This window comes from Blennius ocellaris, assembly GCF_963422515.1.
Source record: "Blennius ocellaris genome assembly, chromosome: 23".
Classification (NCBI taxonomy): Eukaryota; Metazoa; Chordata; class Actinopteri; order Blenniiformes; family Blenniidae; genus Blennius; species Blennius ocellaris.
Genome location: NC_137672.1, coordinates 12,218,645 through 12,242,300, shown reverse-complemented (window position 1 = coordinate 12,242,300; position 23,656 = coordinate 12,218,645). Strand labels below are relative to the sequence as shown.

The following is a 23,656-nucleotide window of genomic DNA, read 5'->3' as shown; positions in this document are numbered from 1 at the left end:
AAGGTTGTTGCAGCAGTGTAAATGACTGACATCCAATTATAACACTGTTAAGGAAGCTGTAGTGATTACTGTCTCTGGAGCTCATCGATTGCTGATGGCTGCAGCTGTCTCATTGCACCGCTAACTACCTGGACCTATTTTTATTTATCTATTTCTTTATTTATCACTCCCTCCCACATTCACCATAGCTAATGGTGTGCCATTGACCTTTTCAGCAACCCCCTGCCACCCTTGACTTATATGTTTCTCACTACGCTCTCACTCAGTGATGGCAGCATGAGGACAAGGAGTTAAGGGGGGGGGGGGGTTAAGAGCAATTTGAGCTTCACACCTCTTCAGCTGGCACCGAGGTCAGCTGGTACAGTGAGTCACCGCTTTGATGAATTTAGCTGCGAGAGAGATAAGATAGCTGACGTACGCACACTGAGGTTCCTCAGCAAACTCTACCCGAGTGAGGAAAAGCAGGAAAGCGGCGTGACATCAGGAGAAATAACAGAGAGACAAGAGAAAAGAACTTATCTAGCACTTTGTCCCATATGGGCCAAAATACAGATGGAGAGAATAGAAAATCCGGCTTCCTTCAAGCATTCATAAATTTAATGAGAAGCTCCCGAAAAATGAACTTGCAGAGAGACTGCCAGCAGGTGGTATACAAATTCTGCAAAGCTACAAAGAGAGTCTTTAATCTTAAGGGGTCTTGAAAACTCCACCATAACATAATCATTAATGTCGAAGTACAGGTACGTGCCATCTAAATGTAAAATTAATTCAGCCTTGTGTAGTCAAAGTTCAAATCTAGTGTGTGTGCGTGCCTGCGTGTGGGTGCACGTGTGTGAGCACCTTTTTTCTGTCGTCTTTCTCCCAACTTGTCTTTTTTTCCCAACCACCAGCGCAATCTTTCTGCTTTGCCAAACGATTGTAAGGAATCAGCTATTTCTGCGCTCTTTCGACCTCAGCACTAGAAGCTCTCAAGATGAAAGCTCCTTGTATCGCTAATGAAGTCCAGACAGATTCCACAAGCCTAACACCTATAAGCTATTATGCATTTGGCAGACAAGAGACGTAAACCTATCCTTCAGTTATTTATAGCTGCAGTCACAGCAGCATCACTGGATTAATTCACAGGTAAAGATGGACTGCATCTAAGTGTAAATACACTGGCAACACAGTCAGAGGAAAAGCAGACATTAACTTATCATTTTTTATGGATATCATGTTTCTTTCCAAGAAAGGTGCCAAAATACATTTAATGCAAAATATGTTCGGCACTAAGCTTGATCTCGATGCAGGATTTGCACATCACTCATGTACATTTTCTAGAAATGGTTTGATGATACAAATTGATGATTCCATCAAAAGAAATAATTCAGGTCAAGAGACTCAAATATTTACTTTGAGTTTATACCTAAAGTCACATTTGAGGGGCCTTTTGTTTTAACAAAACTAAACTTTATCAGGTCACTGAATGTTGTATTTGTATTTTGTTCTACAGTTTTATATCTCTTGTATAATATATATATGGATATAAACACTTTTGGTCCACATGTCACTACTCCTGGTACATTATTTTTATAGCAAAGACAATTAAATTCATATCCCCTGCTTATTGATTAAAGCTACCTTTACCAACAGGAAAAAAGAAAACACATGAAACAAATTCATCTTAGGAGTGAATGTTGGTTGGAATATGTGTATCTTCAATATAAAAGATATTGTTGACTACAGCAGATCAATATGCAATGAATGAATATATGTTACTACAGGTAACCAACACACCTGAAACAACACTGAGCCTGACCGACAACTTTACACACATAGCAATGGAAATTTCTTGAATATGTCATGAGCCAAACAAAATAATCCTAATATAAAATCAAATCTATGATGCTGTGTTGCAGGCTTGCATTTGTCCTACTTTTTTTCTCCTTTCAGTCTGATTATACATTATTGTCTCACTTGAATAATTATCTGATGTTCATAATGTCAAAAAACAGACAAAATGGCAGCTGCAGTTCTCCAGAGATCAGAGTTGCATCGTCATAGTGCCAGTTTTGTCCAACAAACAACCCAAAACCCAAAGATACTCAGCTTGCTGTCACTCACATGTGAAAAGCTTGGAGGCCTGTTATTCTTGTGTTTTTGCCAAAGAACACGATTAATAATTCATGGAAATAGTTGCCAGTTAAGTCCATGTCGATGCAGTAATTGATAAATCCTTTCCTTCTTTCGGTCCACCTATTCCGTACTTGCACCGTGCCTGGTGATAAGATCAGCCCGGACTCTCTCAGCCCATTAGGAAGCTGTCTCTTGCTTTTAACGCTGACGACAAGAACTGAAGTGATTGGCCATTATTAAAGCCTCCACTCAGCCCGATCTGCTGAGAGTCTACACCACCTACAACCATTACCAGTATTCACTCTGATGTACACAGCTATAATCCCAGCTGTCATTTACTTTTTAATGTCCATTGTACGTTGCAGAACAACGTATGCCCGTCGTTTTTACTGCGTGATTGTAGAAGCCCCCCTGCAGTGATTATTTGATTACCCCCACCCAGATATCACTGTCAGCCACTATTGAGATCCAGAGTTAACCAAGAAACATAACATATATGTCCCTGTGCTTGTTAGTGTGTAAGTCTTTATATAAGGATTCTGCAACTGTCATACCTGTTTTCTGGTTTTGTACTTGTATTTGTCTCTTTTTAACTTAGAGTAGACAAACTTCTAAGAATATGAGTTTCGAAGAAACTCTAAACAATCTACTCCTCAATAATTAGACTGAGAAATGCTGGGAAAACAATCCACCTGACTGCCAGTCCCTGCTTTCTTAATGGCAAAGGTCTCTCTCCCTGCAGAAAACCCCACACCTATACAACGCTGAAGTCCATAATAAAGTCTACAATCACTTGGTTAATTTTGATGTGATTTTCCGATTAGATGTATTTCCAGTATGTGTAAATCATTACATCGAAAGTAGCCAACACTGTAGGTGACAGACACATGAGCCGCTTGCATTTGTCGCACAGCAACTATACTGTGATGTCCAGAGTGTATTGCACCTTGTCAACCTGCTGCTGATCAAAGGGCAAAGTGAAAGGACCCCAACTGCGAGTCACTTTTTTTTTTTTGAAATGCTATCAAACATCTGACGTGAAATGATACTTTTTAACATTTTTAAAATAGGGCTGTAAGTCAGGATAACTCCCTTTTTTTTTTTTATGGAGCCGGCTCATCTCCACACATACTTTGACAGAAATGTGAAAGTGTGTGCCCTTCTGCAGGCGATGCAAAACAAACCAGTCCATAAAAATTCATTTTATGAGTAAAAAAAAGTCAACATTGAAGAACCAAGAGAAAACAGCAACAATAATGTAGTTGCATACTCCTTTCTAGAGCTACCTGAATAATTCATAACCACATAAATATATTCCTTCCTCTTTCTTGTCTCTCCTTTGTTCCGTGTTCTTTGCTCCTCGTCCGTCTTCCATCTTTCTTTTGTTGTTAATTTCCCTACTGCCCCACACCCTCTCGTCACGTCCGTGTGCACGCTCAGGTACGAAGTGGCTGACTTGGACACAACTGTGATTAGTCAGACACAAGCACATGATTATGATGCAGCAGGAAGCACACAATTACGCAACCCCCTCATTTCAGCGTTAGCACTCGTCACACTCAAAACTCAGATTTGGCATTCGCAGCGTGACTGAATGAATATTTTGTCGATTCACAGGCACTGATTGGAATGAGGAACTGAGAGGATTTCAACCTTTTTATATGTAGGCTTGTTTCAGAGAGAGCATAGACAGAAAAACAAAGAATGCATATGTAATCAGAGGGAGGGCTTGCCAAAATAGCAATGTGGTGGAGAATGCAGCAGCGGCCTGAGGCATTAACACAGACATTGTCATTGGCAGGTTAGTATTGATCTGTAAGCCGGGCTGTGTAACCGAACCAGCAGTGGAATCCAGTGACATGCTTTTTCTCTGTCGGAAGGTGTGACTATAGACTATTTGTCTTGGGTCGGCAAAACACAAAGCTGCAGGGTTACGGGTTCCGGCAATCGTTTGCTCTTGCTCTGTCAGAGGTGATTCTCAATACACTGCTATACAACGTATATATGTCACAGTATTTTAGTGGCTGGAATAAAAATCTTTTTTTTTTCATAAACCATGCTAAACAATCAGTGTATGTTTAAGTACAATTCATTGAGATTGCTTGAATGCAAGTTGTTTTAGTATATAGAATGATTCATATCCTGCAACAACTTGATGAGCTAAAAAAAATACTCAGTAGATTCCCAATTTTCTACATTTGTACTGTATTTGCAGCTTCATTGTTGAGCTGTAACTTGTTTTTTTTTCTGTTAATGTAGTCTAACTTTAATTACGAGTTAAAATCTCTTTAGATATCATTAATACCATTTTCATAAAGATTGAGCTGATCCCTAGCATTTTAGAGGAAAAGCTGAGGGTATCCTATATAAGTTGTTAATGATGTGTATCCTAATTGGCCGACTACTTCTTTTTTCCCCCCAAATGTTGCAAACATCTCACCACGATATAACAAATACCGATCTAAGACAGGCAGGAAATTGCATTCATTTATTAGAAGTCAGTTCTACATGCCACCAACTTTATTAAATCCCAGCTTCGGGTTTTGTTGTTGCTGCTAGCCAGCAGCAGCTGTGGGGAAAAAAACAACTTTGCAGCCACAGCAGCTTAGCCGTCTCTCCTTCCAGCTGTTTTCATCCTCCTCTGGGCTGATTTTCTGTATTACACGATTGATAATTTAGGAGTAAACAACTGTTTGCATGTGCACACGTGATACAGTGCAAAAAAGTTGCGATCACATAGTCCTGAAAGCAATCCTTTGAAAACAACAGATGTGTTGTCGGGATTATTTATTTATAATCTCTTGGAAGGCAGCTAAACGGCATTGATCAAAAGTCAGGTTGTATTGGTTTGTGCAATGACTTCAAATTAAAGTAAATGTTTTATTCATGCTTCACAGCTCCTGAGTTTACTGTATGCTTGATAATTGCTGGGATGGATACAGTAACTGCACTTTCCTTAAAGAGACCGTTCTCTCTGAACTAAACCTCACACTAAGCATACTGCAATGCAAGAGACTTATTTGGCCCCAAAGGAGCCCATTGACCATTTAAAAAAATAGAATAAAAACTGGCTTAATGACTGAGCTGCACAACAAAAAAAAGAAATACTGAAATAATCTGCACATATGGTGACGAAGCGAAGCTTAACTGCTGATTCTGTGTTTACATGCAGTATGGCAGAGTTCAAATGGCCAAAGCATAGCAGATGAGGTGCTTGTTAAAATGCTCCACTTATACTTTGCAGTCCTTCTACAGCGTGTCAGAGGGGCTGCAAATACAGGTACCTTTAAGGTGCTGAATCCCTGTGTAATTTTTACAACAGCAATCCAATATACCACACTGATGGCCACAAGCACCTCAGGACACATGACAGATTTGACTCGTATAATGCCACTATTTACCTCATATAGACAACAGCAGGGCTATTAGAAATAAAGCCCGTTCAATTTATATCACAGTGGCATTAATGCTAATGAGTATATTAGTTTCAGACTGTCACTGGGAATAAGAGACAACATTGATCTCTTGTCATCATGCTCATAATAGATTGTTTTTCCCCCCCTGCATACATTATTGTGCTGCTTTTTCTCAGTGTTCCTATGAGAGTTGCTTTCACAATTTAATCTCTCGACTTCAAGAAAAAGCAAATGCACTGTTTTCGCACGGTCAATGCCAATCACAACAGCCACTGTGTATTTTTAATTTGCTGGGAAATCTTTGAATTATTGTAAGGATTTCAATATAGTGCTGCCTTACTAAGATATAACTTGAGAAATTTGCTCTCTTCCTTCCTAAACAAACATGATGATCAAATTGAATTTCAAATCCCAGAAAAAGACAAAGCAGTTGTATATTTTATGATAACACACTGTCTCACCAAGACCTTACAACCCAATGCACCGCCCAGACATTTCTGTGGAATTGCTGATATTAAAACTGAGTTGGACTCGTACTCCCAAATGATTAAATGACCTAAAAAAATCTATGAGGCATGGATTACAATGGACCGCGTGCCTGTAGTGGACAGATCCTTTGCTTTGATTCATTAATTCCCCGGGGTTTAAACCATAATTCAAAAAAGAAATGCTAGCACTTTCTTCTCTTGTTTTCTGTATCAAGATATCCAAACAAAACACTTAATTACTTCCAGAAATCAATTTCATACCAGCAGCCAGCAACTGAACAATGGATTACATTCATGCATTTAGGAATATAGAAATTATTGCCGCTGATGGAGCTTTAATTTTTCTAAGATGATCCTATTGTGCAGAGACACTCCTAAACCTATTACCTCTCTAACACACACTTGGTGTATTCCCTATGAATAATCGTTTTATGAACATCACCATCAGCACAGCTATCCACTTAGCCCAGTCCTTGATTACAGAGTCTATTTGACAGACTGTAGAGGACAGTGAGAGTTTTGGCCTTACCCAGGGGACATACTTGGCCCTTCCAGTAAAAAGAGGCCACTAATGGAAGCGGAGGCCCTCGTCTCCACTCCACAATTTTATGCAGGCAATCCAGGCATTTATGGTAATCATAAAGCAGGGGGCAAATGGAAGGCAGGGTCAGCGCCGAGCGCACAAAAACACTGAGTGACGCAGACTTGTTGACAGCTGCAAATGCTGCCACCCCTTCTGTAAGTTCAGCCGAAGCAGGTGTCTGTGCATGCTTAATGGTACATCTTGCAAAGACCCTGAAATGGGACCCCCCTCGAACATCCACTCCTCCTTCACATCTTTCTCACTCCCTCTCTCGCTGAATGTTTATGAACCTCCGGGGATAGTTGATAAAAAATTCATTAGCTCTGGGGGGCAAGCAGCGAGTTTAATGTTGAATGTTGGACACCCCACCCCCCCCAACCCACCCTCATTGCTCGATACCGCCCATATGTCCCATGTTCAGCCGAACAAGTTTGCTCAGATGGAGCAGAGGTGGAGCACAAGGGAAGGAGGAAGTGTCGCTGGTGAATCATTACTACACTTTATTAATATGCGAGTTTAAATGCGACTGCTTGTGTTTCTCTGAGGAGATGCTCCACCACGATTGTGGCACAGCCTGGAGCTGAATGTTAATTTATTTTCTCATCTTCCCTGGCTCAAAATTCGTGATAGCTGGTAGCGCATGCTGGCCTGCCAAAAACCACAAAGAGCTATGAGCAGTTGTCCTTGCTGTGCCATCGTGGGTGAGTGGGGTAAATGCGAATAATCCCACAATTTAGAAAAGAAAAAAAAGAAAAGGGACACCAAATTATTGCCGACATCTGAGCATTGCTTGCGAGGCACAACCAAGGGTGAAGATTTTTTTTCCAGCCTGTGACCGTTTTGAAATTGCCTCCACTGAGTGCAGATGCTTGGAATGAACACGACACATTAACTTCCCTCAATGTGACTGTCAGAAAAAGCAGAAGAAAATGCTTTCAGAGCGTGGGAGAAAATGTGCAACTCTTTAACGAGTCATTTAAGATCATAATTTTCAATTACAAGGAGAAGGAAGGAAAAAAAATCACTTTAGGTCAGGATTAGATAAAAAAGACTGCAGTGATATTATAGTGCAGGGAGTATTAAGAGAAATTACAGTAATCTGATGTAATGCGACGGAAAAACTGAGAGGGCGGAGGGAGCAGCCATGGTCTAGACACCCCTGTGGGTAGTCTATTTAACCGTTCAAGGGGAAAGTTCCTTTAGTTCCTATATTCCTCATGGTCAGACTGAGCAGACAATGCTACTAAAAGTGCATTTGGACAGTTTATGGTCAAACATCAGCTGAAAATTGTCTGAGGGCACAGAGTTTGGATCAAACCCAAGAGCAAAACAGTGCTAGAAGGTGAGAGGGAGCGAGATGTAATAAGCAACAATGGAAATAACTTGCGGGCAAATCCCCAGCAATTGCTCTACTTTTCTCAATCAGAGCTACAGACCTCTTCGAGATGAACAGGATTATGACACCATGGCTTCATTTTGTCAAGCAGAATAGACTGACGGGGGCAATAATGGTGTGGTTTGTTACAACCAGCTCACATCAGCTGAATTTTATCTCGGTGCACCAGAATTACATTCACAGACCAATTCAAATATACTGTTAGACAATGTAATCCATATCTATAGCCTTGCAAATCCCACAGTGTATTAATTCATCCCATACAGTCCACAAGATTAATAGTAGGCCAGGGCAAGATGTGATAAAGCTTGCAGAATACATTGTCCCACTGGCCACCGGCACAGAGGCTAATTTGTATGGTTCTCAATAGAAGAGTGAAGTGGTCACTGTTAAGACTGCTCAAATTTCATATGCGCTCGTGCTATGATTACCTTGAGGAGTGCACGTATTCTCTCTGAACCAGGTGAGAGCACGAAGGCTTGTAGGCTCTTGTAAAAGAAAGACTTTGGGGCTGTTTCAGTACTCAGGGCACAGGGGATGAAATACACCTGTGGATGGCCAAAAGGAGGATTGCGACACTGTTTGTACTAGTATAATTTTTCTGTTGCTGCCTTCAAAGGGACTTATGGAGTTCCCGTCTTTTCAAGCCTCCAGACTGGGGGTGTCAAACACATTTTGATCAGGGCCAACATACAGCCCAGTATCATCTTGAGTGGGCCAGACCGGTAAAATAGTGGTATAATAACATTTTTAATTGAAATTTTAAAGATATTACTTTTGGTGCAGAGTATACATGATGAAAATGTCTATAATTGTACAAAAACGACTGAAAATTACTACAATCTCAACATAAATCAAATTAATTAAATCTTATGGTGCAAAATGCAGTGAAATGTCCCAGAAAGTCCTCTAAATGTTGCGTTATGCATGTTTTCACAAACATACACCGAGAGACATGGCTTTGAGACAAACGCTAATTTTCTAACAACGAACTTTCATGCCATTATCACTGATGTCTCAGCTTCAGTCTCCCACCGTGTCCTCACAATAACGCTGTTTCATGTAATCGCATTGTTTTGAGTTGATTTACATGGTGTAGTGTGGACGCAGATATTTCCTGCACCGAGGCCGTGTGGACAGGAAACCTTTTAAGAACGATGGGTAATGTTGTGGTGGATTGTGTGAAAGCAAACTTTCCAAATATTCATGTAGACCTCCAATTGTAGTTTAAATCACATTATTATAATCTAAATATGCTTGACTTGTATCATTTTCTGAGCTTTTGTCTGAGGTTCTCCTTAAGAATGAAGGGGAAATATTGAAAAGAATAAATGGATGCCTAATACCATACGTAGGTTATGTAGTACAAACTCACACCTCAGGAACGCATTCCTGACTAGAAACAATAGTCTCACAGACTCTGCTTGGGCTTTACAAGAGGTTATGGCCACCAGATGTAACACGCCCACACATCACACTGACTGAAAGCAGTGCAGCTCAACAACTCTCACACACAGTGCGCATCACAAAGCGGGAGCGAGTAGAAACACTGTGATATTTTCCTGTCGTTAGTTTCTGAAGAAGGTGGCGTCTTCATCCTGTAATGTGGAGAAGTGACGTGCCTTTAAAAGGAAATTAGTGTGCATCTGTGTATGACTGTGTTTGAACGTGTGCTCCTTTGGGTCACATTGGACTTCTTTAGCATTTAACCCCGGGCCCTTTCCCTTCCTAATGGACTCCCTGGAGGTATTTCCTCTCTTATGCCATCTCTCTCTGACTCTGACCGTTTTGCAAGCCTTCCTGCTCACTCACTTTTTTCATATCTGCTGATTTTCAGCAATAAAAAATGTTTAGGTTGGAGGACACTCCTCAAGCACTGTTGGTTAATGACATTTTTTTTTATCAGTGAATCTCTTCATGCTATCCATCATGTATTCAAGCACGAAACTGGGCAGGAGGCTGTTGTGCGGTACATGCGTTGCCATGTAAATAGCTTGACTGCAGTAATGTCTTATACTGACAGAGAGAGGAGAGATAAGACATTGTTATTAAACAGACTGAATAATCGAACCTGCACTACAAAATTGAAGAAAAACAAATGTATAATTTTCTTCAGCTCCTTGAGCTTTGCTGCCAAGAGTATGTTTTGAAATTCTATGAGTGTATTTTGCATTAAATGCCCAATGAGAGTGAGTTCTGGTGTTTTAGCCTTAAATAAAATAAGCCAAAATAAGTCTTAACTATAATTTGCAAAGCATGAGAGTGCATTTATATACATGCTCAAGACCAAGATAAACAGAAAACGTCCCCACAAGCAAATGTAGCAGATGAACAGTTGGTGAGGCAGTTCAAAGGCAGAAACAATTCTACATTCAGACCACGGTACACGGTAGAGGGGAGAAATGTATTCAAGTTGGAGGAGAAAGGGAAGAAAAAAGATCTGCTGTAAAGCCATAAAATACAATTCATCTTGTCGCGGTCCCTGCGAGGAGCATGTAATCGCAATGACACACTGGTGTAATCCATTTAAAACACTTTGGCTCAGGCCTAGGCTGCTTTGACTTCCTCTGCAGGCTTGTGCCATCATCTTCATTTCAGATACGTCTCACTGACTGCCTGCTATTAGCAAAAATGTGTAAGCTGCCTTGTCGTCAACCTGCTTGGTCCGCCTGGCAAGCATCTTGTCCGAGATGCATTACATGACTGGCAAGAGCATGGATAAAAAAAAAAAACTACCAAAAGATAATAACCCGCTTGTCTCAGGCAGAGGTGAAGAGCAAGCCGATTCGCTTGTCCACAGACATGTAATCTGTCTCGAGAGGTGCTCTCTCTTCTTGGCGCCTCTGCGCTTCGACTTTCCGTGGCTGGGCAGACCCACCTCACCTGACTAGGCAATGAGCTTAGAGTAATGGTGTCACCGGAGTGCTGAATCTCATTGAGAGTTGCTTGAGCAAACATTATCTCACACTGAACCGTAGCAACGGTGTCTGGAGGGGCGGCTGCGCTGAGTTATTACATCGTGAGTTTTAATCTTACAGGAGGAGGAAATAACAGTGTTGCCATTTAATGCAGACTGACCAGGGGGCAGCCAGGGTCCATTCTGCATGTGCTTCTCTGAGCATGATCCGGGCTAATTGAACTAATTACACACTCAAAGGGACCAAATTAAACATCTTGCCTGCATTAAATTGTGGATGATTTATACTTACCTATAAACTTTGCCCGAGACTGCTGCCAACCGCGAGTGTGTTTATGCATCGTTGGTTTAATGATGACCATTTGTTAATGGGCATACTGAGAGGTCTTCTGTGTTGGTTAAAAATATTCAGGGTCATAAGGAGTGAAAAGAATAATAAATAGTAGTTTAACTGTGGCAATGTTTTTCATGAAAACATGTTATTAGGCCCCCAATTACAATTTTATTACTGACTGTCTGACCAATCGGGGCTTCACCTAATGATTATTTAGCAGTCAATTACCAGAATACAATCAGCACAAGTTGAGACCTTGATCAGAAGAGGCAATTTTGCAAACCCTGAGCTACTCAGAAATAAATGGAAAGAGGGGGAAAAAAATGCATTTGAACACATTCATAGTCGGCAATTTCAAATGGGTCTAATGTGACCCAATATGGCCGTGGTTATATAAAGCCTAAGAAATGTCTTTCCCCGCAGAAGAACATGATTTTCATTCTATTTTCGTTCATACTCTGTCATTAAATATTGTGGAACCAAAAAGTATTTTTTTTTAATGTTTTTCCAAAACAACTTTTGCTAGCATATCCGTCTCAGAAAACTGTGATATTCTACACTGTAATTGTCAGTAAACATTTTTCAATTTGTGCAAAAACCAAAGAAGCAGCTATGGAGCAAATCAAATAAATTTAACATGAAGATAAATGGTATCTCCTGAGCTTCATACAAGTCATTTGCCTAATGACAAGTTGATCTATTTTCTGTACTCTGACAGCAGCAATAATGCGGCACTATTGGAGGCAGCCATGTTGCCTGTTTGTTATTGTCATATGAATAATGTAAACTGGCTAATGGCACCAACTGGTAAAGATCTAGTAAAGATCTAACTTACTGTTCCAGTCGACTGATCAATCCACACATTTTAAACACAGTCAAACTAAACTGCATAACAACATACTGGACAACCATGACACTGATTTGAAGATGAAGGTAATAGCAGCGGAGGCAATGGTGATGAATGAAAACATCAGATCGAAGAAAATTTCAATGCCCTCCCAAGTCCTGCACTCAAACTATATTGGTTTTGGAATGAAATCCCACATTCAGTTTGGCCTTGTTAAAACATTATCAATAGCTTCCCTCGAGATCAGGTAAGCCCTAATGTGCCAGATATTCTCGAATAATTGCACTTATCTCACAAGCAATAATGTAAGCACTTTTTCTCTTGGAGCATTTTGCATTCCCCAAGTCAACAGTTCAATCTCACCATCCTCGCCCACTTCTCTCCAAGCAGCAGATGCCATAATTTTTCTTGCCCCCACTTTTCTTTCTTCTCACCCACTTTCATTCTTAGACCCACAAAATGGATCAGCTCTCCCTCAACCCGTGCCTCCTCCGCGCCTCCTCAGACGAGGAGATTGATTTGTCTACAGGACGCCTCTGACCTTTGATATGATCCGATAAGGGACGCGTGGCCCTAACCGAGTTAGACAATCAAAGGATGGGAAGGCACATTAGGAGCGCGATCAGGGTGTTTCCCTTATGCTCACGGCATACCTCTGCTTTTTTTCCAGCAGCGGTTTCACTCATTGTCCATCTCCTGCCAGCCCCCTGTCAGACACCCAGGGGAAAATAAAAGATGTGTTTTCAAATTGCACTTTGCCTAAAGGCTCTTTGGGCCAAATTTAATTTTCACCTCCCATTGATTTTCCCCTTAGTCCCGACCCAATGGATCCTAATGTTATCTGTGGTGTATTTCTATGCGGCGCAGGATTAAAGGTTGACTTTGCTCTTCACTGCTGCATGTCAGAGGATGCTGTATGCAATACATCTTCCATTTTAATCTCTGGGGATTGAGATGATTGGCGAAAACTGTCCTTTTTCTTTGTGTTCCTCTATGTGTCTTTCTATCATATCTGAGATTTACACAAAATCCACTTTTGAAGGTCTGTTGTTGTTTTATGTTGCCAAGTTGACATGTGATACCTTAACTTTTGGACTTTAAATGACAATAAATGCAATGCTTCACTTTGAGATTCACAGATGTGTGGGTAAACATACAACACACTGTGTCTAGTACTAATGATACCAAACACATGAATGTTGCCTCAGGTCTCAATGTGTTAACCGGCAGAAAAATGTTTACTGACGCAGATATTCACTGTCTTTATTCTTGATGAAGCTGATTAAAACTGTGATTGTTTGATTTAGACAGCACACATGCAGGGAGCCAGGCACTTTTGCTAAAAATACACCTGGCACCACAGGGATTGTGTTTCATCTTATCTGTAGCTGGTTCCAGTTCGGTTGCAACAAACCTAAACCTGAAGCAGGCAGGCACATTTAAGGGTTGTCCAGGTTAAAAATCAAGTTTCTTTGTAATCTAAAATCCAATACTATAAGTCCACTTTGTGTGAGCAGTGAATTTCTCGTCAGTGCTACATTGAACAAAACTGAACAGACACATGTTTTGATACCCTACAGTCCTGCTCTTCATATGTCAAGTTTCTCTGTTGTCTTGTTTCTCTGGGAACAAGACAAATGATGTAACAAATGTGTCTTGTTTCCAGACAAAAAATAATATTACATTGATCAAAGACAGCCCATGCACTGCCCACATCTATTAAATCTGATTACTATGATTTCCTCTAATGCATACTGCACACGTCTGTAGAAATATATACAAAAAAGCTTTGACTATAGATACTTGAAATGGGTTAAGAATATTTGGATCTATTTATATTGCTTTCATAATTCAAAATGGGTTTAAGTACTTCTCCATCTATTTATAAGACTTAAATAATTAATGGCGGATAATCAAGATACTCCAGAAGTTGCAGTAGTGGCATGACGCTGTTCACATCTTTAGAAATGCTGCATCATGGTGTCGAAATATGGAAACAGAAAATGCTGATGAAAACACATCAGCTGTATCATTCAAAAAGACAACACTTCAACATCAACCTGTTTTGACATTTTATGAACCACTAGAGTGTCAGGGCTGAGTGAATTTCTGCAGCAGCCAACCTCAAAAAAAAAAAAAAAAGTTGACAAGCCAGACAGAAGAAAGGATAGGTTTTGACAGATCTCAGCCTTCTTTTATTGGAACATGTGAAGAGGAAAACAAAGGGAGGAGGAAGAGAAGCATAAGGGAAGGTGTGGTTTCAAAGTGGTATGTGGTGGGTGCGGAGTCAACAAATGGCGTGAATGTGCATGTTGAATAACACGGAAACACATGAGAGCCGATATCACACAGATCCGAAGTCGGTGTGTTTGGGCCTGACGGGAGGATGAAGCAGTGAGGGCAGCAAAGATACTCAGTGACCCCCCTCCTGGCAAGTCCATCCTCTTCGGTACCATTTGTTTGTCGTCTTAAACTGGCAGCAAGCTCAGGAAGCCAGGGTCTTAGATAAACCCTACCCAGTATGGCTCTGTGTTGGGGAACTGATCCCTCTCAAAACCCTCATTGCTATTCTCTCATGATGTCGAGGGATCTACTGAGCACCCACAGCCAAACCTACAGCAGGGCTGAGTGAGAGTTGGGGGCGGTGTATTTACATGTGTGCTCCGTCGGGGGACCAAGCTAACTGTACACACAGGATTATTGATGGAACACAACTTTTCAAGCTGCTCCTGTTAAATTGTTCATTATTTTGTCAGCACACGTTCATTCTCCTGCTTTCAGTTTTAGAAATGAATGCTGTTGAGCTCTTGTTCAGGCCATGTAAACTGTGTGATCATAATCATTTGAAAGACTCCATGAGACAGGTCTTCTTTGTCAAATTGAATTTTCACTCTGTAGAATGACTACAATATCGCCAAGTGCCAGATATTCATCAAGGTAAAGTTGGTTGGGGGTTTCAAAATGTATGATATAATAGACTCTAGCGCACGTTCAGGGTTTTCCATATCCTACAATGTGTAGAGATTACACTCGGCAGCTTTAGTGCTGCTGAGCCTGTCAGGGATTTGATTTAAATGTCCAAGGTAGAGCTTGATCAAAAAGTGTCCTCTTTCAGTCTGATCAAAGACAATGAGGCCTCTGGGTCTTGTGAAATCCATGCTGCGCACTCCCAACCGCTGTATTTACAGTACAGGGCGAAGCTTCATTCAATAAAATATGCATAAAGCCCCAATTGCCCTATCGCTTCCGATCATCTCCACCGGTAATGTGAAATTATCATCTCATGATCTTTGGGAAATCCTCACATAGACAGTAAAGGTCTTTTTTTAGAGAACTCTGGAAGCACAATTATTTGGATCTCTGTATTTACTGTAGCACTTAAACATTACACAGAGACAGTAGTTTACCACTTCTAAAATACTATTAATACCTTTTATGCTGTGGATACAAGCCTTACTGATGTAAACCCAACACTTTGATTATTTATATTAAATATTTTATTCTATTTTATTTTATTTTATTTGTCTAAAAGGACCCCAGAGATTATTTATTTGAAAATCAAATTGCGACTTTTGAAATGCAGTGTTTAAAGCTGTATTATACCCTAACAGTTCACCTTGTTTGCTTATTTCTTCTCAGCTTAACAACACTTTGCTGTGGAGGAAAGGAAATGTTCGCCGTGACCTCCGAGCGACTGGGACAGGAGTGGCTTTAAGGTAGGCATATAAACACCTAATAGAGGGAATCTGAGGCTGCCGAGACACCTGAGACTTGTGGATCTGCAGGTAAAACTAAAGTAGGCTTCATTATTATTATCCACTGTAAGGTGCCTTCTTGCCAGCCTTCTTTTTTTCTCATTACTGACCTGAAAAGGACAGTGAGGGAAAAGGCTTTGCATCACTGTTAAAAAGGAGATGGGAAAGTGTCTGGAATTATAAGCATGCCTGGAATGAACACAGAGAAAATGAATGTTATCTTGAGGTCAGAGGCGGCTGATCTGACAAAGGATACAACAAACTGCCACTGGAGTTCACTTTCCTCTTCTGCTACTTTCCTTTTTTTTTCATTTCCAACTGCTTTGATTCTCTCTACCCTTTCTCATGGTGGAAGTCCCTTGGATAGCAACCGAGTAGGTCTAATTGATTTCTCTTGTTCATGTCGGTTAGAGGCAGCAGCATCGAACTGTGCAGAGTACTCTGGCTCCAGCTCGCCTGCATTATTCCTTTCTGCTTTCGCCTCAATATCCCGGTAGATGATAATGCCAATACTCAACATTACCAGTGCCCTCTGCAATCTCACGAGGTGCCAGAAAGCTGAAGAATGCCGAAGTAGCTCCAAGTATGGAGATGCCACATCCACTGCTGTACACGTGGCTCACAAAAGGTCAGGATGTAAAATTATGCTGACATTTGGTCTTGTGAAAGCACACCATGTCATTATATGGGCTCGCACCTATCACATCGAAAGACTGAACTGTGATATATGCTAAAGTACAAGAGGTGGAGATACACTATGGGTGCCCATAAGGCCTGCTCCAATGTAGCAGCCCTTCTGTACCTAATAGAGACCGAATTTTAAAAATGTAAAATCCATAGACAACACATGTTGGAGTGGATTGCACTGTTTTGTACAGATTTTTTGGATCGTGAACCTTGTGGTTAGTTCAGGCAGGGACTTTGACTCAGGGCATCACTTCTATAACATTCTCTTCTTGTCTTCGTCTTTTGTCAGTACGCATCAGTTTGGTGAGTTCATGTCATGTCAGAACAGACAAGAAGCAACTTCCCCTCACCACCACAGCCAACTCTTCAAGTTCAACTGCACAATAGGGACACAGATTTTCTTCAGGCAATAACAATGCGGCCGACGGTTGAGCAGAGAAAAGGAGGAATCGGCCAAACTTTTCAATGCCGAGATAAAATTCAGAGCGTGCGTCGTTAAGTGTGGCTTCGAAGTGCTGCCGGCGAAATTAGGTAATAGCCAGTAAAATTGCAATATTAGTGAAGAGCACTTTTCTGATAAACCAAGGTCACATGAAAGTTCAGCATTAATAAAAGAACAAAAAAACAGTGGCTGAACCTTTTGCTTTTCTACCAAACACTCAACAAACCACTTCTGCAGAGTACACCAACATTATATTACACACTCAAGTTTCATGATATCTAAATATTGCAGGTTTGTTTTTTGTTTTTTTTTCAGGTCAGAAATAGAATATGGATTTTGCACCTTGTTTAATCTGATTATTTTCTCGAGGTGAAGTACAGCTGCGTTTATTTTTTTTCTCCTCATTTCTGTTTTTCTACTGCCTCAACACCATGGTTACTGGATTGCATCTTAAAATGAAAATGTTTCATATCAAATAATGTTATGTCAAAGGCCTACTGGTTGCTGTACCATAATACAGCAACTGGAATTTAGCTGAGACTGAGAATTTGGAGCCATTGTCAGGAAATTAATGGCCTATTTCACTGCAGAATGTTGTAACCTTTTGATATGAAAAGATGGTGCTTTACTATTTATATGAACTGGCTTGCAATCACACCTCTATAATGATGCAGACTTAATGCTGCATAATGTTCCTATTACATACTATAACGTTAATATTTTTAGCAAGTGTGTTTGAATACCAGTTCCAATATACAGTATTTAGCAACTGACCTTGACATTATGCCATGCTGTTCTTGCATTGAAGTTTGAGAAAATATGACATGGTATAGTCGCGTGTTAAATTTTGAGGAATGGATTCCTGTATCTTGCATAACCAAGGAATGCACAAGTCAAGATGCACCTTCAAAAAGTTTTGTCTACAATGTTATTTTAGTGGGAATAAAAGAAACACAAAAAATGTGCTTCATTTCCAGACCTTGTAAAATAATTTATCTGCATAGGAAACAGAATAGTGGACCTATTACAATATAATCTTGCAAAATAGGAATTTATCAAAGCCTTGTTTTTGATTGGGAATTTCAGGAATAATGTATTTTCTTGAGCCAAAAGAATACTATAAAATCAAACTTCACACTAAATCGTTACATAAATATATCTACAAGAACAAATCACTTGTCACTTGTGAACATTTTCAAAAGTCCCATCAGATATTGCCCGTGACTGTTCTCTTCTCTGTCAACTCGGCGCAAATTTTGACTTGGGACCAAGTAACAAACCGAAACCATCAAAATATAACCACTTTTCATTCAGGCTAAAATTATTCCATTAGCTTAATGACCTTTTGCCTTTAAATGAAAACGGAAGCATTTATTGATTCTCCACATGAGCCGAGTTATCTTCTCACCCTTTGTCGGATTAAAATGTCTCCGGGTAAATAATGTCAAATTGTGCTAGGTGTGACTCGCACTGGTAATCCATCGCTCAAGCGAGATTAAAATCAAAACCCTTCCATAAAATGTAGTTTATCTTTGCTCCAGAGGAGTGATCATATGCCATTTTGTTTTGTTGTTCAGTGAAAGTAATTGCGAGAGGCTCTGTGTCTGAATTCCCACCATACTGTGTTCTCAAGCACTGCCACTTCTGAGGCACCAACTTATGGCAACCCACTGATATAACTGGTGTAGGGTAGCAACAGAGTGTAGGTTTCAATTATATTGCAGCAAAATCACATGTTTCTGTCATAAACAAAAAGACACCTGTGCAAGAAACGCACTTAACTCAGCACATTAAACAACCAAATGTCACGGGGATGGGAGAAATCGATGAGCATAAAAAAAACATGAGTGGCACTTACTTAGTTATTTGAGAATATTTTTCTTTGGCACCTGTGCTTTCCCCCCCCCCCCCCCCTCCAAAATGATGAAATACAAACCCAGTGGATGTGAATATTAATTGTGCTTGACATGTTGATTTTCCCCTTTCAAGAGTCAGGAACATTTTAGCTGTGTCATCTGTCAACAGTACATTCTGAAAACGTGTATATTATTATAATTATTTGAAATTCACTTCAGTATCCATAAAGGGATTTTTAATTGAAATGTGTCCAGAGTGAAAACTAGAGCAATAAACCTCTCTTAATTGGGTAACATGAGCAGTCAGCAGTGGCTCACCTTCCTACTGTATCACATAGATCAGGCCTAATAGCACTGACATCTCCTGCAGAAGGCAAAAGTTGTTGTTTAACAGTTTAATGAGTGTCTGATTTATGAGTGGAGCCATGTGCCTGATAAATAAACAGCATAGGTGAGAGGCTTTCATCTCGCAGAGCGTTTTCTAATCAACGAAAGGCTTTATAGTTAAAGCTGCGTGTGCTTGTGCACGTGAGTAAAAACGTATGTGAGGCCGCTGGAGTGAATTCAATTCATCATTCACGGCTTGCTGTATGCCATGTGTGTGTGAAATGGCCGATTAGTTGCATCTGCCTGTGTCAAATCTAAATGTCTCCAACATTTCATTTGTGGATTGAAACATCATCATGGAAGCACAAAAGGACAATACCAGACAATGCCAGGAGATAAATGCTCGTCTTCCATACACACCTGTGCTGCTCTTTTTTTTTTTTGCAGACATGTGACTAAGAACATTTGAGGTTATGTGACATGAGTTTTTAAACACACTCGGGATGGGTTTGTTTTGTTGAAGCTCTGTCTGAGGACCAGAATGAGATGTGTCGCGCAGCCGAGGGAGTCGTTAAATTTAGCGGCATCGGGATATCCAGTTTGGGTGAGACCACGTCCACCGAGGGACAGAGACTACCTCCTCAGTGAGCGGCTCACTCTGCAAAGAGATGAGACACATTGGCAGCTAATGCATCAGCTAGCACAAAAGGAAGCCTGCCTCATCCCCGAGCATTAAGATGTGGATAAATAAATAAAACATTGCCACCATGAGCGGAGTCGCAATGTGACAGCGGGATTTTTTTTCTTCCCCTTCCTGCTTTCATGTTGGCAGGCAGAGACATTTTATTTTTGGATGAATCAAAATTTCCTGAAAACGCCTGCGCCAGGTGTATCTAATTATCTGACAGCGCATCCTCATTATAAAACGGCCCCTGGGAGCCGGCGACTCGGCTTGCTGAGCCTTGGACCGCAATCAAGGTGTTACCACAGAATAAACACATGAATAATATAAGCACTACTTTTCAATACATCTACTGTGTATGCCCCCCCTTTTTTTTTTTTTTGCTCCAAACTTGGCAGTATTTTCACTCCTTTAACTTTGCACACAACTGTTCCCTTTGCAAGACAATATATGTCCATGTGGTGATTGTAGTTTCAATCGGACACAATGTGCAACATCCTACAAACTTGTTTCTATACAGCGAGGCACTTTGGGAGAACTGCAATGCAAAGGGGAAAAAGAAGGTACAAATTTATTAGCAACTGTTATGACAGCCCCTCGCTATCTCAGCCAATGCCCCGATTATGTCACCTGGATGAAGTTTATAAACCATAATTACAGCTTACTGCGGAATCTCTCCGGGGAGGTGCAGCAGGCAGAAGAAAAGTGGGTGTGTTGTCAACACGGTCACACTGGAGCAGCCGAACGCAGAGGCATAATTAATGAGGAAAGAAAACGGATTTGCAGAAACGCAACTCTCCAACTGCCACTACTGGCCGTGGCCCCCAGGGTCACAGCGCAGGACCATGTGCAGCTGTGAGCAGGCAGACCTGTCCTCCTGGCTTACCACTTCGAGATGCAGCTCAAATCCCATCCAACAGTGATTGATGTGGGCCTACAGCCAGCAGTTTTGGGAGGGTATCACTCAAAGGGAGGATGAGGGAAAATTGCAGTATGTGGCCAGTGTGTATAAAATGAGAAGCAATGCTGCTGGGCCAGGGATTCTTACCTAGGACTAATCCTCAGAAGCTTTGCAGCAAATTCACTGTCTGAAGGGAAACGATTTAAATCTACTCTGCTGTGCTCCAATCGCCACCACACTTTTCATTAGTGAGAACGAAAAAACACCAGTTTGTAGTATCTTTGTTGGGATGCCTTGTTTAATTTGGCAGTATTAGATTCATGTATTGATTGTTAACCAGAGCTAATGCCATGAAGACATCAGCACAAACACCGTGTTTCGAAAGTATTTTACCATCAGTGAAGTGTTTTACAGCAAATACTGTCAATCATAGCGAGTCCAAGTCCACTTTACAGGCCAACAACAGCAAAACACAAGCCACAAAATGAGTTGACTGTGCCACAAAATCAGTTGTGTGTTTAAAAAACTCTCTGAAGTATGTTACTGGGCTACATGGGGGGGGGGGGGGGGCTTTTAAGTGTTAAATTCCAAGAGCCGTTGTGTTCCCGCTTCCTGTCCTGTGCAATGCTTACCCCATTTAGTCCCTTTTGAAATGCAACAGTAGCCTATCTCTTGCACCGCCTCATGACTGGCAGACCGTAATGCTATTACCTCTCCTCGATGGTCATGCTCACTTAGCCCTCTGTCACTCCACGCTAGCCAGGGGAGACACATCTCTCTGGCTGTGTGAGCTGTCCTTGCCCTCATTTGCGATTGCTTCTCCCTGCCTCGGCTTGCTACAAAATACTGAGCCACGCAAACTTTTCACTTCATTATCTTGCCTTTTAGAGGCTTCCCACTTTTACCCCCTCACAAGCAGCAAAGTATGACTGCAAATCACGGGTAATTGGCTATATATGAATCACTTGTCAGTAGTACTCTGACAAACAGTCTTTAACACAGGGAAGGGGCTGTATAAATTATGGAACATCCAAATATAGCAGGCAGTGATGGAAGGAGAAAAACATGACCATGTGCTGAGACAGTATTGCGCATGAGCTGCTGTCAATCACCAGTCAAATCTGGCATCAAAGCCTGTCAGATAACAGCAGCAAAATGGGTAAACTGGGTGACTCACAGCCCACCCACCGACTGCATCACCTCAGCCGGGAGCCCTCGCGCACGCACGCACGCACAATTGCGCACGCGTGCATTCAGAGCTAAACCATCCTAAACGCTCCTCACAAGTCGCCCAAGGAGCAAACATTTGACCAAACTTTCTCCACACGTCCCACAAACCGACACAACGCAGGAAATCATGGCACAGTTCACGCGCGAACGTGCGCGCTCCGCGCGCATGCAAGCCGTGCAGAAGAGCATTGTCCGGGGCAAAGATGGTTCGGTTTTCTTTTCGCACAGTATCTGTTATTAACTGTGACGATTAAAAATAATAATAAAAAATTTTAAAAGCTGCAAATGCCTCTCCACCATCTGGAGTGTAACATCGACCAGCAGACCAGCGCACATTGTATGCGACGTTATCCACAACGGCGCTCCGAGATGTGCAAAAATATGCACCTACTCACATCGCGGCACGACACACAACTTAAGAGGAAATACACGGAATATACACTTAAATCCAGACATGGACAACATGACGAGTTCACGGAATCGGAAGGTGCAGCAAAAAAAAAGTACTACTTACTATAAAGCCAGGCGCGGAATGCAAAGCCCCGGAAACTGTAATTAAAATAGAAGAATGTAGGGGGGAAAATGAACCAAAAATCAACTCAGCATGGTCACCGCTGCATGCAGTTTGCGTCCACAAGGTTCAACATATTCACTCACCCGGGGCTGTCCGAGTAAATTCCTAGGGAAATTCCAGAGGAGTCTCTTCTTTCTTCTCTCAAAGTCAGAAAACAGCAATGCTTTTATTCTTATTCCAAAAACAGGCCCGTGTCTGAACTGAAACAGAGAAGAGACCAAAAGAGACACAACAAATTCCATTAGAACCGGGAGTCCCCCCCCCCCTCCCCTCCCACCACCACACAACCTACACCACCCAAAAAAAGTGTTGACATAACATCTGTGAAGATCAGCAAACAACAACACAAAAAAAAGAAGAAGACGGCAACTCGTAATAAATTGTCGGAACGGACAGATGGTACCTGCTCTCTTTATCACTGTCGACAAAGACAATGAGAGCGGCAATAAGACGGGCAGAAAACTGAGAGAGAGCGCAGCTTTTCTCAGGAAACGCAGCCCCGGCGTGCTGTCAGATCCCAGCGCCGCGCGCTCGCTCGCACGCAAAACGCGCACGGACGGGGAGAGAGAGGGAGCAGACAGGGAGGGAGGGAGCGAGGTGAGGATGCTGCGATGAAGAACTGCACTTCAACTTCCGGCCGCTTGATGGCCAGCAAGAAGAACAGCTGACTGGGACATTTCCCTTCTTTAATAAAAAGCTTCATGCTGAAAACAGTTTTCTCATGAAAAACCATGGCAGGAGCCTCCATTGCAGTTGTATGGTCCCCGTATTATTATTCCTCTTTGGCTTCACTTGAAATGTTGGGCCACAACAGAGATAAATGGTGTCTCATCAATTAGCCTGGAGGCTGCTGTAATCAGACTGAACTGGAACCAATTGTATTTATTCTAATTACTGTATTTATTACGTCACTGTGTGTTGCTCCAGGCTGCCTTACTTACACGTTTTATCTTGTCACTTGCGTTACATGACATGTTGCTGTTTTAACTTCAAAATAAGGTACTTTATTGGAAATGAGAATTTCAATTCCTCCTGTATATTAACTAACACAAATAGAGGTTAGCACAGTGCAAATATCACTGTAATTCTGGGATCAGAGGCTTTTC

The 23,656-nt window shown here is 41.4% G+C and overlaps 1 long non-coding RNA gene across 1 annotated transcript in view; it reads right to left on the bottom strand.

Annotated features, from left to right (window-relative positions):
• LOC308146924 overlaps positions 1–22,748 on the bottom strand; it is a 109,219-nt gene extending 86,471 nt beyond the window's left edge. Inside the window, exons 1-2 of the long non-coding RNA XR_013937125.1 lie at positions 22,634–22,748; positions 22,491–22,525 (exon numbers count right to left, since the gene is read on the bottom strand). This is a non-coding gene — a long non-coding RNA (uncharacterized lncRNA). The remainder of the gene's footprint in view (positions 1–22,490; positions 22,526–22,633) is intronic.
• Between the last annotated feature and the right edge of the window lie 908 nt (positions 22,749–23,656).